Source organism: Leucopleurus acutus (assembly GCF_964270905.1).
Source record: "Leucopleurus acutus genome assembly, chromosome: 2".
In the NCBI taxonomy this organism is placed as follows: Eukaryota; Metazoa; Chordata; class Mammalia; order Artiodactyla; family Delphinidae; genus Leucopleurus; species Leucopleurus acutus.
Window position 1 is genome coordinate 172,686,378 of NC_139143.1, and position 6,084 is coordinate 172,692,461.

Sequence of the window (6,084 nt, forward strand, 5' to 3'; positions counted from 1 at the left end):
TAGTATCTGCTGTGTCTCTGCAAAATGGGCAGGACTGTGACTACTACTCCCACTGCAGAGATGGGAATACTAAGGCTCAGAGAGGGATGAGATTTGCTCAGGGTCACACAGCTTTGGCTTCTCTCCCATCAAGGCTTCTGACTTGTGAGCTCCAGGCTGTATTTAGAAGTAAGATGCAGGCTTCTTCCAGAGTCTACCTGAAATGGTTCCATCCCCCACTCCTCACTCCCCCTCAGGGTCCTGTCCCCTCTGAGCTCCCAAAATGCACAAGCAGCAGCGTTCAGGGTGCCACTTAATGAGGTGTTTAACGATCGGCTTCTGACGCTCCAGCCCAGCCTTTGTAATCAGTCACCCAGTAGGTTTTTGGATACATTCCCCATCACAGCACAATTTTCCCTTTCAAGTTGGTGGCCTGTTGCCACTTGTCTGAGCACTTACCCTCTGGCTCTCCACACCAGGTCACCTCGCCCCTCCAAGCCACCTGCCATCATGCATCAGTGGGGCTCACAGAGGGTGGGGACCCAGCTCACTGACTATCCCACTTTCGTGCCTGACTCAGCCCGCCTTCTGTCAGAGGCTGGGAAGCAGGCCACCTGGGTACTCTGCCCAGTTTGCTTACCCAGGGTGGGGTGCTAGTAACCGGGGAGAGAGACAGGACCGAAAAAAAGGAGGTGGCTGTCACACAGGCCATTTTTTTTTTTAAGGGCTTTAAATGCTTGGCTTTTTATTTATTCTATTTTTTATTTTATTTATTTATTTATTTATTTTTGGCTGTGTTGGGTCTTCATTTCTGTGCGAGGGCTTTCTCTAGTTGTGGCAAGCGGGGGCCACTCTTCATCGCGGTGCGCGGGCCTCTCGCTATCGCGGCCTCTCTTGTGGAGCACAGGCTCCAGACACGCAGGCTCAGTAGTTGTGGCTCACGGGCCTAGTTGCTCCGCGGCATGTGGGATCTTCCCAGACCAGGGCTCGAACCCGTGTCCCCTGCATTAGCAGGCAGATTCTCAACCACTGCACCACCAGGGAAGCCCACACACAGGCCATTTTGTTTTACGGGGCAGCAGTACTAGCTGAGTGCTGCCTTCCCCAGCCTGCCTCTCAGAAGTTTCCCTGCCCCTTCCCGTTGACCATGGCCCTACCCCTGACCCCTGGCAGAGGCCTCAGAGATGGAGACTGCTCTGTTGGCAATCTTCTATCCCTGTTCACTGAGGTGCTATCTTTGTGTCAGCCAAGAATTTCACCTAAAGGTGTTGGCATTGCACCTATGAGGGTGTGTTCCTGCTTATCTGCTCCACCCCTAGCCAAAGCTCAGATGGGACTCAGGGGTGGGGCTCCTCTCTGGGATCCAACCAGTTTAATCCTTGAACCAGGACTATTTCACAGGCCTGTCCGTCCCCAGTTCCTCTTGGTGTCTGAATACCCACCCTCCCCTCCTGGAGGGACTCTGAGGCCAGAACTCTGAGGCCCAAAGATGAGATCTGCCAAGGAAGCAGAAGGGATTTTAGGCTTGCCATCCCGAAGGCTTTGCTTAGATCACTGACACGGAAAACGCTAGAAACAAAATACACTGAAGTACCAATTTACAGAGTATATCTTAAGGTAGTAGGAGTCTAAGTGGGGTTTTTTTTCTTTTGATTTTCCTAGTATCTTCAGGTTACCAATGGTGAATGTGTATTATTTTTCTATGACAGACAGAATAGCCTAGTATCTTTGGAATCAGACTGCCTGGGTTCAGTTCTCACAAGCTGCTGTGGCTTTGTCTAAGTGACAACCTCTGTGAGCCTTAGTTCTCCTAAGTATAAAACGGGGCTTGTTGTGAGGAAAGCACTTAGTAGAGTGGATGGTAACTATTAACATTGTGTGAAAAAAAATCCACATAATAATGTTTATTATTATAAACATACACACTCAAAGCACTAATATGGAGCTGGTTTCTATGAAATAAGGACCTCAAACCAGGCCTCAGCCGAAGGCCAGACCCTGCCCAGCTGCAGAGAAGACGAATGAATGGTCAGATGCACTCGCTCAGCACTGCCTCCTCACTCCACCCCAGACATTCCTCTGGCCTGCGCAGGCGCTGGGCCCTCAAGGACCTTCCTTCGTATTAGTCATCCAGCTCAGGCTTTCCCAAGTCCTGGGGGAAAGCAGGAGATCCCAGAACACTAGAAACCTGGAGGGCAGGGCCTGATAGGCCTAGGAATTTTGGAGATGCTTCTGTCGCAAGGGAGGAAGCATGCTCTTCCTACCACTCAAGCCAGGAGACCTGATGGCTCACACCACAAGCTCTATGCCCTCAGCACAGTGATGAGCAGGCCAGGCTACCTAACACCTCCTGCCCGCTCTGGCCTGTCGGTCCTGACTCAGTTCCTGTCTCAGGCACCTCCCTTTGCCTCCAGGCCTCCCTTTCCCAAGTCCAGGAGCCCAGGCAGGCAGGAGGCAGCAGGCCCTGGCAGGGCACGGAGTTCCACTGTCAGCCACCTGAGTCAGCAGGACAGGAGCGGGGGCTGCAGCCCAAAGGGGCTTTCCTCATCCTGCCTGCTACCTCCCCACCCTCCCATATAGCATCCATCCTACCAGCAGGATCAAAGCCTCTGGTCTCACAGACAACCAATCCGTCTTAGCCAGTAATAACAGGCTTTGAAGGGTTGTGGCATAGAGAAGATAGCTACCTCCATTGAGAAAAAGGCTAGGGCTCTGATTGTAGCAGGAGGGATTCTGGTTAGATTTCGGAAAGAACTTCCTAGGAAATTTTTTCAGTCTTGGAATGATCAAATTAGGTGACTGGAGAAACTGGCACCTTCTCCCTTGGTTAGCTGTGAACAAGGCTTCAGTTACTCAGCTAAGAGCTCACGGTACTAGTTGGTTGCCTTTGGGAGAGAGATTACTTTTAAGTGACTCAGCTAGCTGAGTCTTTTCTTCCTCAAGGTGCTGCTGTTTAGAGTACCCTACGTCTCCGAGGCCATTCCAGTCGAGGACACAGTGTGGAATTACTGGAAAGAGAATGGAATAAGGTCCGGGTGTGGAACTGCATCCCAGCTCTATTATAAGGCTTTGAGCAGGTCCCTTCCTGCCTTTTGGCCTCAGTTTCCCCATCAGTACAAGGAGGCCAACACAGATCATCACTAAGCCCCCTGTTGGCTCTGAATGACATTCTCTAATTTTAGGGTTTCTCCCTGAGATCCCCTCCTCCCACAGCAGCCAAATTCATTCCTTGGGTGGTGCAGAAGGGTCAGAGGTTGGGGCAGAGATCAGGTTCAAATCCTGGATTTATCAGCTGGGAGACCCTGGGAAATTTCCGTGCCTTTCTTGAGCCTCTGTTCCCTCACCTGTAAAAAGGCTGTCATTGCCTTCTTCATAGGTTTAGGGAAGAGAATGGGCAAGCCCTTGCTAAATGGCCACCGTAATTATTTTTTAGCTCTTAGAACACTGTGTGTGTATCTCGATGTGGGGCAGCAGCTGGGGAAAGGGAAGGTTCCATTGTTACCCTGGGCTGGCTCAGTTCAGGGGTGTGACAGTCCCTGACTGGAGTTAAACCCTCTGTCCCAGCCTAGGCTGGGACCTTTCCGAGTTCAGAGGTCAGCTAAGGTCTCTGGAACTGAGACCAGGAGTTCCAGAGGGGCAGGGTGACAATGACACTAGCCACTCTGCCTGTGTCCCTTCTGGCTCCGCTGTGCCTCTTTTTTAAATCTCCAGGACAGCACTGACCAGCTGACAAGGCTGGCGATGAGGGTGAGCCAGGTGTTCTGCAGGTCCATCACAGGCCCCAGCCCTGGACCCCAAAGCAGAGGTGGTACCAGACAGCCAACGGTATGGCAAGAAGAGGGAAATCTTTATTTTGGTTAAAAAAGGTACAGGACAGCAGACAAGCAGCACCCACCGCACGCCCATGGGCTCAGCAGACTTCCTAGGCCCGGCCTGGTTTCCTTTAGTTCCTCTGGAGAGCACGGGGTTGCCAGAGCCAGCTCAGTCCCTCAGTGCCTGGAGCAAAGGGTACAAGCATTCTCCTGGCGTCCTACCTGCTCGGGGGGTGGGGGTGGCGCCGTGGGAACAGCGTCAGACCAGCTGTGCTTAGGACAGTCACCGAACTTGTTCAGCAGCATCAGTCAGCACCCCAGACGGCTCCTTGAAGAAACCTGCTCGGCTCGACTAGAGCTGTGCCTGATTCTGGGGCTGGGCAGGCTCTAAGGCAAGATTCCTAGAGTCCTGACTCCTTACAGATCCGGGGACGGGGAAGGAGAGCGGAGGAGGGGAGGGCGAGTTTCAGCATAGTATTATGTCATCGTGCCGACAGCAGCTTTATGGCTTTCTACACTGGCCGCGTGGAGGGGGGCGGGGGCAGAGAGGCCAGCCCCTGCCTCCTATGGGGGGCCCTAGTGAGAACACGTGTGGGGCAGGCTTGGGGGCAGACCCTGTAGGCACAGACGGTGGCCCGGGTTAGGCAGGTGGAGGTGCCGGGTGCCTGGCTCCCCCCAGGCCACTCCTGGAGAGGCAGAGAGCAGCGGTCTTCAGGAGGTCCTTAAGCCCCCGCACACACTGGAGATCCAGGGCAGGAGAATAAAGAGGGAGAAGAGAGAGGGTTAGCGAGACGGGAGGAGAGAGGAGGCCCACAGGGGTGCCACAGCACCTGCCTCTTCCCCACAGAAGGGCCAAGGCTCGGGCAGCAGGCAACAAAGCAGGAGAGAAGAAGGGCGGGTGAGAGAAAGCTCAGCAGGGACAGAAAGCCAGGACACAGTGTTAGTGATCAAGGGCCCCTGCACACCAGGACACCACCCGAAGGGGCCCCAGCACCTCGGAGCAGGTGCGCATCCTCTCCCCGACCTCGCTCTTCACCTCCTGCTCCAGCGGGGGAGCTGCTCTGTGCGAAGCCACTTCCTCAGTCCAGAGTGGGGCTGGGCTTCTAGACCTGCCCCAACACCCCGGCCCTTCTGCTTAGGGGGCAGTCCTGGGGGCCCCACCACGGCCAGCACACACACCACACCACACACCAGACAGATGAACGGGCTCCGTGGGGGTGGCGAGGCATGCGATGAGGATGAAACAGTGTGTGAGGGGAGCAGGCGGTGCTGGCTGACAGGGAGATACAGTCTTACCAGCTAACCCTCTGCAAAGAGGCCTGTTAGCTCCCCTCAGGCTGTGCAGGAGATGGCGAAATCCTGACAGGTGTCCTGGGGGAGACACCAGAGGTGGGCCAGCGTTACGGGCTGCCTGGCCGGGCCCTGCTGCCCAGGCGGGGGCGGGGGCCAGGGAGGCTCTGGCTCTCACACTGGAATCCACTGCCTTATAAACATTTTCTTAGCTGAGCAGTCCCTGGGGGTCAGCATGGAAAGACAGCAAGGAGGAAGAACTCAGGGGTCTCCAAGCCCCCAAGGCAGGGGAAGGTAGAGGCGACAAAGAAGAGACAGGATGGCCTTTTCTTACACGCCTGCGGGGGCCTAGCTGCAGCCCCCTCTGCTCAGCCTCCAGCAGACAGACTCCAGCCAGGGGAGGAGAATGTTAGCTAGGTCACTGGGCTGCCTGCCTTCTTTCTGTCTCCCCAGGAAAGACCAAGTTTGGCTGGAAGAATAGAGAGCTGCCAGTTGGGGCCTCAGCAAAGAAAGAGCAAACAAAAACCAAACCAAAGCAAATCAATTCTTAAAAACAAAACTTTTATTACAAGCAGGAACAAAGAATACTGGCTTAAATAAAAGGCAGGTAGGAGTCCCCTCCTCTAGCCAGCTTCCTCCGCACCCCCACTGCCACGGCAGCATGGCCCAGGGCCCTGAGGCTGGGGCGAAGCTGCTTCTCCCAGAGGGAACCCCTCGCAGCTGCCACCTCTCAGCTGCCTGTGACCCACTAGCCTCTGCAGCAAGGAAGGACAAGATGCGAGGACTTCCTATGTCACTTTCCAAGGGCTTCAGCCCACTTAAAGGGCCAAGGAAGGAGACAGAGGGACAATTTCCTATCTATTTTGACAAGAAACTAAAACTCCCAGGAGAGGAGGGACATCCTCTAAGTTTCTGGCCCAGATTTAGGCCAACCTTCACTCGTCTCTCGGCCCACCCTGTTCCTTCCTTTTCTCTGGAGGGAGGCCTCCAGTTGGCCGACTCC